Below are 13,077 nucleotides of genomic sequence, written 5' to 3' on the forward strand. Positions count from 1 at the left end.
TGTGCTCAAGCGATCCTCTCCTTTTTGGCTATTATGAATAATACTGCTATGAACATTTGTGTACAAGATTTTCCATGCACATATGGCTTCACATTTCTTGGGTATATACCTAGGACGGGAATTGCTGAGTCACATTGTAATTCTTTGTTTAACTTTTCAAGGAATTGTCAACGTGGCTATACTATTTTACAGTCCCCCCAACAATGAATCAGGGTTTTGATTTCTTCATATATTGTCAACACTTTTTTTTTTTTTTAGCCAGTTTAGTGTAGATAAAAGTGGTATTTTCTTGTGGGCATTTTTTCATGTACTTATTATCCATTTGTGTGTGTGTGTGTGTGTGTGTATGTGTGTGTGTGTGTGTGTGTATATATATATGCTTGTTCATTTGAGACAGGGTCTCACTCTGTTGCCCTGGCTGGAGTGCAGTGGCACCATCTCAGCTTACAGCAGCCTAGACCTCCTGAAGCCATCCTCCCACCTCAGCCTCCCACGTAGCTGGGACCACAGCTGAGCACCACCACACCCAGCTAATTTTTGTAGAGATGGGTTTCGCCATGTTGCCCAGCCTGGTCCCAAACTCCTGGACTCAAGCAATCCACCCACCTTGGCCTCCCAAAGTGCTGGGATTATAGGTGTGAGCCACTGCGACTGGTGTACATTTCTTAAAGAAATGTCCATTCAAATATTTTGCCCATTTTTTGATTGGGTGATTTGTCTTTTGTTTTTCTTTTCTCCCAAGCAAGTAGAACTTTCATTTTCTAGTTATAAAATTTTTTTGGCCAGGGCGCAGTGACTCACACCTTGTAATCCCAGCACTTTGGGAGGCCGAGGTGGGTGGATAACCTGAGGTCGGGAGTTCGAGACCAGCCTGACCAACATGGAGAAACCCCGTCTCTACTAAAAATACAAAATTAACTGGGCTTGGTGGCGCATACCTGTAATTCCAGCTACTCTCGAGGCTGAGGCAGGAGAATCACTTGAACCCAGGAGGCGGAGGCTGTCGTGAGCTGAGATCATGCCACTGCATTCCAGCCTGGCAACAAGAGGGAAACTCCAGCTCAAAAAAAAAAAAAAAAAAAAAAAAAAAAAAAAGTGTGTATTCTGGATTCTAGACCCTTATCGGATATATGATTTAAAAATATTTTCTCCCATTCTGTGGGATGTCTTTTCATTTTCTTGATCATGTCCTTTGTATACTAAAGATTTTAATTTTGATGAATTTCAATTCATCCTTTTTTTTCTTTTGTTGCTTGTACTTCTGAAGTCATATTTAAGAAGCCATTGCCTAATACAAAATCATGAAGAGGTACTCCATTTTTCCCATTTTATAGATTTAACTCTTACATTTTGGTCCATCATTTTATTTATTTTTTATTTTTATTTTATCAATAGCCTGGTTTGTAATGGACATTCATTTTTAATTCATTTTTCTGTGTGGTGTGAGGAAGAGGTTCAACTTCTTTTTTTTGAGACAGAGTTTGGCTCTGCCGCCCAGGCTAGAGTTCAGTGGCACAATCTCAGCTCACTGCAACCTCTGCCTCCTGGGCTCAGGCATCCCCCCACCTCAGCTTCCTGAGTAGCTGGGATCACAGGTGAGTGCCACCAAGCCCTGTGAAGTTTTGTACTTTTTTTTTTTTGAGATGGAGTCTGGCTCTGTCACCCAGGCTGGAGTACAGTGGCGCGATCTCAGCCAATTGCAAGCTCTGCCTCTTGGGTTCACGCCATTCTCCTGCCTCAGCCTCCCAAGTAGCTGGGACTACAGGCGCCCGCCACCACGCCCGGCTAATTTTTCTATTTTTAGTAGAGACGGGGTTTCATCATGTTAGCCAGGATGATCTTGATCTCCTGACCTTGTGATCCGCCTGCCTCGGCCTCCCAAAGTGCTGAGATTACAGGCGTGAGCCACCGCGACCGGCCGAATTTTTGTACTTTTTTATGGAGATGTTGTCTCACTATGTTGCCCAGTCTGGTCTTGCACTTCTTGAGCTCAAGCGATCCTCCAGCCTCAGCCTCCCAAAGTGTTGGGATTATAGGCATGTGCCACCTCACCCAGTGTCTTTGAATTTTTTTTTTGTTTTTAAGAATGTCTCAGCCAGGCACAGTGGCTCACACCTGTAATCACAGCACTTTGGGAGGTAGAGGTGGATAGATCACTTGAGGTCAGGAGTTTGAGACCAGCCTGGTCAATAAGGCGAAACCCCATTTCTACTAAAAATACAAAAATTAGCTGGGTATGGTAATTAGCCCAGGTCTGTAATTCCAGCTACTCAGGAGGCTGAGGCATGAGAATGCTTGAACTTGTGAGGCGGATGTTGCAGTAAGCTGAGATCACGCCATTGCACTCCAGCCTGGGTGATGGAGTGAGACTCTATCTCAAACAAAAAAAAAAAGTCTTGTCCAAATGCCACTCTCCACCTTCTGCCCCTCTTCCGCAAACTCTTCTGAATTCTCATGTGCCGAGCTCCAAAATCGTAGTACTTCAGGGTGTCAAGAAGAGATATGTCAGCATCAGAATGGCCATCCAAGTCCCATTTCCATCACCTAAGCTGCAATGAACAAGATCTGTCAACCAAGAATATCCTTTCCTTGCCCAAGTAACTTTTTTTTTTTGAGATGAGTTTTTTGCCCTTGTTGACCACGCTGGATTATAATTGCTTGATCTCGGCTAACTGTGACCTCTGCCTCCTGGGTTCAAATCATTCTCCTGCCTCAGCCTCCCCAGAAGCTGGGATTACAGGCACCCGCCACCATGCCTGGCTAATGTTTTTGTATTTTTTTTTTTTTTTTTTTTTGAGACGGAGTCTCGCTCAGTCGCCCAGGCTAGAGTGCAGTGGCACGATCTCGGCTCACTGCAAGCTCCGCCTCCCGGGTTCACGCCATTCTCCTGCCTCAGCCTCCCGAGTAGCTGGGACTACAGGCGCCCGCCGCCAGGTCTGGCTAATTTTTTGCATTTTTAGTAGAGACGGGGTTTCACCGTGTTAGCTAGGATGGTCTCGATCTCCTGACCTCGTGATCCGCCTGCCTCGGCCTCCCAAAGTGCTGGGATTACAGGCGTGAGCCACCGCGCCGGCCTGTTTTTGTATTTTTAGTTGAGACAGGGTTTTACCATGTTGACCAGGCAGGTCTCAAACTCCTGTCCTCAAGTGGTCTGCCTGCCTCGGCCTCCCAAAGTGCTGGGATTACAAGTGTGAGCCACTGCGTGTGGCCCAAGATAACTACTGTTTTTTTTTTTTTTTTTTGAGACGGAGTCTTGCTCTGTCACCCAGGCTGGAGTGCAGTGGCACGATCTCGGCTCACTGCAACTTCTGCTTTCCAGGTTGAAGCGATTCTTCTGCCTCAGTCTCCCAAGTAGCTGGGACTACAGGTGAGCACCACCACTCCCGACTAATTGTTGTGTGTGTGTATTTTTGGTAGTCATGGGGTTTCACCATATTGGCCAGGTTGGTTTCGAACCCCTGACCTCGTGATTCACCCACCTTGGCCTCCCAAAGTGCTGGGATTATAAGAGTGAGCCACTGCGCCTGGCCCAAGATAACTAATTTTAAGCAAAACCAGATACACTGACATCTCCACATCCCATGTAGAAAACAGCGTATTCCAGAGGGAGCACACTGTCTGGGTAGCCATGGACACAACAGGGAAAGAACATTGAATTGGGAGCCAGGGGACCTAAGCTTTGAGTACAGTCCTGCCACTAATTCACTGTGTCACCTTGGTTGGGCAAGTCACTTAACTTCTTTGGCTTCTTGTGAAATGAAGGTGTTGAAATAAAATACTAATTTCTTCCAAATATATAAAAAAAAAAGGCTTGATGACATATTTTAATATGTATTCTAACTAATGTGCTATGCGTAGTTATTATAGATTGTCACTTAATATGTTTCCAGTGTTCTTCATAATTCATGGCTATCTTATAAACAATCTGAGGGGATAACATGCAGGTTATAGAATTTCAGATGTGATCTCATTAAAACATTAGACTTATTATAGTTTCACTTTTGTGGCTTGTTATTGGTCATGTGCATGTGTTGTAGTCAAGATCTCATAGGGAAGTGTTTTACTTTGTCATAGTCTGCCTTATTTTTGTGTATAAGTAAGATTTTCCAAAATATATAAGGGGGTCATATTCAGCATGGCATGTTGGCTAAAAGCAGTCTCCGGAGTCAGACTCCCTAGCTAGGAATCCCAGCTCTGTTAGTAGCATCTATGCTACTTTTTTTTTTTCTTTTCTTTTGCATTGGGGCCTCACCCTGTAGCCCAGGCTGGAGTGCAGTGGTGCAATCATGGCTCACTGCAGCCTCAAGTTTCTGGGCTCAAGTGATTCTTCTATCTCAACCTCCTGAATAGCTGGGACTACAGACATGCATCATCGTGCCTTGCTAAGTGTTTATAGTTTTGGTGGAGACTGAGTCTCACTATGTTGGCCAGGCTGACCAAGTTATTTTTAACTCTGATTTTCTCCGTCGTAAGTGAGGCAAAAAACAGTACCTCAACCTCATTTGGTTGTGAGAATTAAGTGAGATAAGGGCTTAGAATGGTACTTGGTACACAGTGTCTGCTTAACAAATAAAAGCAATCTTATTGTTTATGATATATAAAGATCTCCTTCGCCTTTCTGCTGTCACTCCCATCAACTCCATGGCCTACACCTTAGAGAGAATCAGTACTAATGGCTTTTTTCTTTTTCTTTTCTTTTTTTTTTTTTTGAGACAGAGTTTCACTCTGTTGCTAGGCTGGAGTGCAGCGGCGCGACCTTAGCTCACTGCAACCTCTGCCTCCTCGGTTCAAGCGATTCTTCTGCCTCAGCCTCCTGAGTAGCTGGGGCTACAGGCATGCCCCACACCCAGCTAATTTTTGTATTTTTAGTAGAGACGGGATTTCACCATGTTGGCCAGGCTGGTCTTGAACTGACCTCAGGTGATCCGCCCGCCTTAGCCTCCCAAAGTGCTGAGATTACAGGCATGAGCCACCACACCTGGCCATTTCACACACTTCAAACAGACATAAAACAGGGTGACAACTATTTCCTGGTTTTTAGGTTACATTTTGCCAGAATAATAAAATTGGCCCTTTATCAGCCAAGTGGATAGGTGAGTAGGCAGGCTACAGGGATGCACAGGGCCTTAGGAAAGAAAAGAAACAAAACTTCCTTTTTTTTTTTTTTTTTTTTAAACATTCACCCTTGTCAACCCCACCTTGACTTAAATGATAAGGTGTGCTGCTGTACTTTCCTCTCTCTGGGCTTTGGAAGAGGCAGGGACTTACTCCTGAGCAAGGGGCTCGGGGACAGGGGTAACTGATACCTTGATGGCAAAAGGCCAGGAGTAAGGAGGGAGGAATTCTCTTGGTGGCATCTCTTTTACCTGGACGCCCAGTTAAATGGGAACAGTTCTGTGATCCCCAAGGATCGGGGGATCTTATAAGCCATGCGCTACGAAGATTAACGGCGCATTTCCCTATCTGTATTTTTCTGTGTATTTCCCTGTGACACAGCAGTCAGTAAAGTCTTGCTCAAATGCCTCAATGGTGTCTTTTGTCTACACTAAGTCCAGAGAATCATCAGCCTTTGTGGTTGTCTTGAAAGAATCCTCCTCACTTGGAGATTCCTCTTCAGTAGTAACCTTCCTGATTCTCAGGTTTGTTTTCCTTAGGGAAGCTTTTCTATGCAAAATCTCTCTCCTTAAAACCTATGAAGTGTACATCATCAACATCCTCATTTTTACAGGTTGAAACTGAGTTCTTGTGAGGTTGAGGAACATGCCCAAGGCCACAAGGTAGCAAATGGCAGACCCAACTATTAAACCCATACTTTTTCTCATGGTAATAATCGCTGTAATAAAGGTTCAGGCCAGTAATTTCTTTAAATGTGTAATGCACAGAGTAATGGAAAATTATAATTTATTTATCTTGACCATCACTTCTCCTTGCCTCTCCACTTCAGAGGCTAGACTTGTCCAGGGAGTATAAAATGTGATATCTTTTACAAATACATCTAGTATGAATAACTAAGAATATCAGTGGCTTTTGGTAGCCTCAGAACACAGGTTTCTACTCTGATTTGTTTTTTAAAAACTGAAATATAATTCATATACCATAATATTAACCCTTTTAAAGTATACAATTCAGTGGTTTTTAGTACATAAAAAGATTTATGCAAGCATTGCCGCTATACAATTTGAGAACATTTTCATACTTTGATTCACTGTAGAATATTTTGTCTTGTTTTGTTTTTTTGAGATGGAGTCTTGCTCTGTCGCCCAGACTGGAGTGCAGTGGCCTGATCTCAACTCACTGCAACCTCTGCCTCCCAGGTTCAAGCGATTATCATGCCTCAGCCTCCCGAGTAGCTGGAATTACAGGTGTCTGCAAACATGCCCGTCTAATTTTTGTATTTTTAGTAAAGATGGGGTTTCACCATGTTGGCCAGGCTGGTCTCCAACTCCTGACCTCAAGCAATCTGCCCGCCTCAGCATCCCAAAGTGCTGAGATTACAGGCATGAGCCACCAGGCCCTGCTTAGAAGATATTCTTATAAGTACAAGAGAGTAACTGAGTATGTGCAATTAAAACACTAAGAAAGATCTAGAGGGCCGGGCATGGTGGCCACGCCTGTAATCACAGCACTTTGGGAGGCTGAGGCAGGTGGATCACCTGAGGTTGGGAGTTCGAGATCAGCCTGACTAACACAGAGAAACCTTATCTCTACTAAAAATATAAAATTAGCGGGGCATGGTGGCGCATGTCTATAATCCCAGCTACTAGAGGGGCTGAGGCAGAGGTTGTGGTGAGCCCTGATTGTGCTACTGCACTCCATCCTGGGCAACAAGAATGAAACTCTGTCTCAAGAAAAAAAAAAAAAAAAAAAGATCTAGAGATCTCAAATGAACCTTGAGTCAGTAAACGTAGTGCTGCTACGTAGTCTTAAAAGGGGGATTGCATTGCAAATAAGATGATGACATATATCGTGACAGAATTTTGCATGGTCCTATGGCCATCAGGATAAACACACGAGTAACAGAAGGCTCTGTTCTGGAAGTGTGAGTCTTATCATTCCATTACAGCTTGGTCCAATACTTAATAAAGAAAAGTACTAAACTATTAAATAAATTCCATTAAGAACTGCTCAAGAAAATTACAACTACTGGTTTCCTATTTTGTGTGTGTTGGCATGATGGGAAAAAAAAAACACTGCAGTTCAATAGATAATCACATATTAAGACAAGAAAACCGAAAAGCTAACATAATCTTACAAATTAGGTGATGTATGTAAAATCATTTTGGGAGTTCCAAAGGATTTACAAACATGAGCTAGTGTTACCAGATAAACAAATTCAAAAGATGTCATAGCTATATAATAAGAGCTATTGACCACACACTTACTGATAATTTTATGGAAATAAAGATTTATAGTAGGCCGGGCCCGGTGGCTCAAGCCTGTAATCCCAGCATTTTGGGAGGCCGAGACGGGTGGATCACGAGGTCAGGAGATCGAGACCATCTGGCTAACACGGTGAAACCCCGTCTCTACTAAAAAAATACAAAAACACTAGCCGGGCGATGTGGCGGGCGCCTGTAGTCCTAGTTACTCGGGAGGCTGAGGCAGGAGAATGGCGTAAACCCGGGAGGCGGAGCTTGCAGTGAGCTGAGATCCGGCCACTGCACTCCAGCCCGGGCTACAGAGCGAGACTCCGTCTCAAAAAAAAAAAAAAAAAAAAAAAAAAAAAAAGATTTATAGTAAAAATAGTTGCACTTATACAATATTTCTCATTCTTTTTAAAAAGTTATACATGTACAAGGAAAAAAGTTCAAATACCACAATAGTATCAACTATGCAAAGTATTCTTTTTTTTTTTTGAGACTGAGTCTTGCTCTGTTGTCCAGGCTGGAGTGCAGTGGCACGATCTCAGCTCACTGCAAGCTCCGCCTCCCAGGTTCACGCCATTCTCCTGCCTCAGCCTCCCAAGTAGCTGGGACTACAGGGGCCTGCCACCACACCTCGCTAATTTGTTGTATTTTTAGTAGAGACAGGGTTTCACCGTGTTAGCCAGGATGGTCTCAATCTGACTTCATGATCCGCCCGTCTCGGCGTCCTAAAGTGCTGGGATTACAGGCGTGAGCCACCGCACACGGCCTAACTGTGCAAAGTATTCTTGACACACAGTCCCTCAATTCTTATCCTCAAAGGCAACCTGAGTTTCTAGTTTTGTTTTGTTTTTTGTTTTTTGTTTTTTTTGAGACAGAGTCTTGCTCTGTCGCCCAGGCTGGAGTGCAGTGGCGCGATCTCGGCTCACTGCAAGCTCCGCCTCCCGGGTTCACGCCATTCTCCTGCCTCAGCCTCCCGACTACCTGGGACTACAGGCACCGGCAGCCGCGCCCAGCCAATTTTTTGTGTTTTTTTTAGTAGAGACCGGGTTTCACCGTGATCTCGATCTCCTGACCTTGTGATCCGCCTGCCTCCGCCTCCCAAAGTGCTGGGATTACAGGCGTGAGCCACCGCGCCCCGCCCAGCTTCTAGTTTTTAACATATCCGTATGTCTTATGAATTTTATGTCAATATATCTATTCCCCCCTTTTTTTTTCTTTTTTTTTGAGATGGATTCTCACCCTGTCACCAGGCTGGAGTGCAGTGGCATGATCTTGGCTCACTACAACCTCTGCTTCCTGGGTTCAAGTGATTCTCCTGCCTCAGCCTCCCCGAGTAGCTGGGACTACAGGCCTGCACCACCATACTCAGCTAATTTTTTTTCTATTTTTAGTAGAGATGAGGTTTTACCATGTTGGCCAGGCTGGTCTTGAACTCTTGACCTCAGGTGATCTGCCCGCCTTGGCCTCCCAAAGTGCTGGGATTACAGGTGTGAACCACCATGCCCGGCCTCACATTTTTACTTATATCTTTGGAATAAAAATAACTGAATCTCAAAAAAAATAAAAAAGATTATGATATATAGGTACCACTGCGTCAACAATGAGGCCCCAGCAGACACATTTGTATTCTGTCCAGCTCAAGAGCTGCTCTCTAAAAGTGATGAGAAAAAGGGTCAAGGGAGGGTAATGAAGATAATTAAAGAGCGGGAAAGTAAGATTCACAATGAAAACTTTGAAGAGTTTGCAGTTATTTAGTCTAGGAAAGGTGAGTTAAGAACAACCTTAAAGTATACGAAAGGATTACTATACAGAAAATGGTGACCTTTTCTTTCACCCTCTTTCATTCACTAAGGAAAAAACAAAGAAAATGGGTTTATTTTACAGTACAAGTAGTTGGATTAACAGAAAAAAAAAGTCATGACACAGAGCCTTGCCAACCACCAGCAAGGCAGTGGCAGCAAAATGTCCCGATGCTTAAAAAAAAATTTTTGATTTGAAATTTTAGACTTACAGAAAAGTTACAAAGAATGGTTTAAAGAATTCCCTTATACAGATTCCCCAATGTTAACATTTTATTGCATTTGCTTTATCATTCCCTTTACATATATTTTGTCTGAACCTTTTGAGATTAAGTTACAGACATGATTCCTCTTTACCCCTAAATACTTCAGTAGATACTTCCACCAACAAAGACACTCTTGCCCAACCACAGTAATATTACAACAAATGGGAAATTAACATGGATATAATACTATTATTTAATCTACAGACCTTTTTATTTTTTTATTTTTTACTTTTTCCGGTTCAGGATCATGTCTCTTAAACTCCTTTGATCTGCAAAAGTTTTTCTTCAGTCTTTGTCTTTGATGGCTTTAATGTATGTAAGAGTACAGGCCAGTTATTTTAAAGGCTGTTCCTCAACTTGGGTCTCTGGTGCTTAAAAACAACACAAAACAAAACAACAGAATCTCAGCATTTTGAGAGTTTGAGATGTGGTCCTGCGCCAATACTTAAATAAGCCTCTCTCCTCAAGGTTCCTTCCAGCCACCTTACACAGATTATCCTTACTGAATTAGATTTATAGATGGTGGTGACAGACAGTAAAACACTTTTGTATTCAAAACTAATTGTCTTGAATTACATATATTCCAACCCCTCCACCACATTTTACAATTTTAATTTAACAAAAGTAAGTTTGTTGAAGAATTAGCACCTACTCTTTAAACATTTAAGTCTTAAATTACCTGTAGACTCCCATTTTGACAATCTCACCTCTGCAATGATGAACTATGCCCTAGGCTCAGAAGACAAAGAGCTGCAAAAATGGGTGTTACTCATTACAATCATTCAACAAATATTTGTTGAGTGCCTAGTATATATCAGGCACTGTTCCAAGCCCTGGGAATACATTTGAGAACAACAACAACAAAAAATTCTCATCCTCGAAAACCTAGTTGGAAAGATTAACCTTTTTTTTTTCTCAGACGGAGTCTCGCTTTGTCGCCCAGGCTGGACTGCAATGGCCAGATCTTGGCTCACTGCAACCCCCACCTCCCAGGTTCAAGCGATTCTCCTGCCTCAGACTCCCGAGTAGCTGGGATTACAGGTGTGCACCACCCCTCCTAAGTTTTGTGTTTTTAGTAGAGATGGAGTTTCACCATATTGGTCAGGCTGGTCTCGAACTCCTGACCTCGTGATCTGCCTCGGCCTCCCAAAGTGCTGGGATTACAGGCGTGAGCCACCGCACCCGGCCCGGAAAGATTAACTTTTAAATTACAAACAAAAAAAAAGATTAACCTTTAAATTAAAAAAAAATCAGAAACCGAGATTAGACTTCCTTAAGCCATTTACGCCGGAGGTTGCAAATTCTTTTTGTGAAAAAATCACACCTTGGCGATGACCTTGGGCAGTAGGATGTAAATAACTCCCACAAGCTTAGCGTTCCAATAACGGAACACAAGGCATAAACTAAACAGGAAGAAGGCAAGTCTGCGTGAATATATTGTCAACTCCAAGACTCAAGATTCTAATGTGGATACTGCTGCGGAATTCCTGGTAAATGCGCTGATTTAATAAAGTCTTCGGTTTATCCAAACGGGCTACACAAATGATTAATCCAAACTCCAAAGCCCTAGAAAGAACAGGCGGGGCCCAGTTTCCCGAAGTGTTCCAACCACTTTTTCAGCAACAGTCACCTGCTTGGCTACGAGCCTCCGGACCGCCGCGCGCTATCTGGTCCGCCCCACGGGGGCCACGCACCCGGTTCCGCGTCCCTGCGAGGCGGCACCTCCTGGGCCCGGCAGAGCTGAGCACCTGGGAACCACGCACCGAGAGCCCGACGGGGAGGTGGTTAGCTGGAACCGGCTCCTCTAGGCGGCCTCGCCCACTGCAATGCAATCTGGGTGGTTTTTCCAGGTCCCTCCCTGCCTCGTTCCGCGCCCAGTCCCTGCCCCCGCGACGCCCGAGGGACTGGACTGGTGGCTCTGAGTTACCGGGGCTAGGGAGAAGCGAGGCTACTGCAGCAAGCCCGCCGGAATCCATTTATGACTCTGCACTGCGAAGTCCAGGACAAGGAAGCACCCAACTCTGGAACTCAAGCAGCGGACGAGGGAGGTCTTGAGCGCCGTCGCAGCGCTGCGAGTGTGGGACGCTGGCCTTCGCCAGCTCTAAGGGGACACGAGCTGCCACCTGCATCACGGGAGGCCCCGCCTCCGCCTGCACCTTCTCCTGCCAGGAAACGGCGCGGGCCTCGGGCTCCTCTCCCCCATCCCGGGAGCCTGAACCCCCACTGGGAAAGCCAGGCCTCCAGCTTCCCTTGACACGCGTTCTGAAAGGATTTGTACCAGGAGTGGTTTCGGCAGGGCTAGGTGCATGGTTGCCCGTTTCACATCATGAATATGAACGGGGCTGGACACCTGGAGCCGAATTAGTAATACTTCAGACAGAATTCTGTTCCCAAGAACAAATCGCTTTGAGATGTATAACCCGAGAAAACTTCACCCGTAGCGCTTTTCTAAAATGTCAACAAGACCCAACAACATACTGCCACAGATGTGGTGGCTGGGGGTGATGGTGGGGGGGCACGAGCCTCTGGGCAGACCAAGCTGAGGTAGAGCAAGGGAGGTTGTTTGGGAGCTTGGTCAACACACTCCAATACAATGCCAAACGCATGAGCAGAGGGAATGGGGTCAGGGCGCAGAACCTGGGAAAAAGCCTGCTTGGCCCTATTTAAGAAAACTTTTATTAGGCATGCGGATAGATGCTTTTCATTTGGGGCCCAAGGCAAATAAAAGAAAATGGGCCCCAGCCCTGGAGGGTGTTCCAGCTTCAAACTAGCAGGCTGGACCAAACCATACAGAGCATTTAGAGTTGAGAGAAAAAGGAACGGGCTCCATAGTGCCCGAGTTTCCTTGCGGGGTCCCCCAGCTGCTTTGCGCGCCGTGAGTAACTGCGTCCTGGGGCGTGACTAGGTGGCTGGGCGTCCAGCCCGGGGCGTCCGGCTTTGCTGTGCGCGGGGTTCCTCTCCGGAAGGTGGGCACCGCGGCGGGTTTGGGAAGAGCGTGCACCCGGGCTCCTGCCCGGAGAAGGGGAGGGCTCGCAGGATTTCTCCTGCTGTTTGCACTGAAAGGTGTGTTGGCTCGGGAGCGGCTTTTCCGGGGATCGGCAGTTGCCCCCGCCACCTCCTGGCTGCGGTTGGCAGGTCCCTCCCTCAGCGGTTCGTCCTCCACCGGCGCCGCGCCCTGGGCAGCTCCGCTCCCCGGGCCTCACCTCTGGCCTCCTTTCGCCTCCCTGTACCTGGCCTTTTCGCTTGACCCTTCAGAACCTTCGGCTTCGTTCCCCGTAGCAGGTATTCTCCGAGCCCCCCCCGCACCGCCCGCACCTCTCAGTTACCTCCAGTGGGGACCCCTCCCCCCAGCTACTCCGCGCCCTTTACCTCTCTGAGCCCTTTTCCCGTCTGGCCTCGTCTACCCTCTGGATGGCAACCGCCTCTTCCCCGCCCCTCGCGTCTCCCCCTCCTCCTCTCTCGCCCTGGCCTCTCCATTCATCCAGCCATTGTCTCCCGCCCCTTCTTCCCCCTCCCCAAGCGGCCTCCTCCCCCACCGCTGCCACGTCGTGGTTTGAAGGAGCCAATGGGCCGGCGCCGCCAGGTGTCTCTTACCTGCACCACGTGGGGGAGGGGGAAGGGGCGGGCAGGTAGAGCCACATCCCA

At 46.1% G+C, this 13,077-nt stretch overlaps 1 long non-coding RNA gene across 1 annotated transcript; it reads right to left on the minus strand.

Annotated features, from left to right (window-relative positions):
- Positions 1–2,427: 2,427 nt before the first annotated feature.
- LOC115899694 lies at positions 2,428–11,245 on the minus strand. Its single transcript, XR_004059328.1, has 3 exons — positions 11,063–11,245; positions 9,639–9,803; positions 2,428–2,549 (listed from the first exon to the last, which is right to left on the minus strand). It is a non-coding gene; the product is annotated as an uncharacterized LOC115899694 (long non-coding RNA).
- Positions 11,246–13,077: the final 1,832 nt, after the last annotated feature.

This window comes from Rhinopithecus roxellana, chromosome 9 (genome assembly GCF_007565055.1).
Source record: "Rhinopithecus roxellana isolate Shanxi Qingling chromosome 9, ASM756505v1, whole genome shotgun sequence".
Taxonomy (NCBI): domain Eukaryota; kingdom Metazoa; phylum Chordata; class Mammalia; order Primates; family Cercopithecidae; genus Rhinopithecus; species Rhinopithecus roxellana.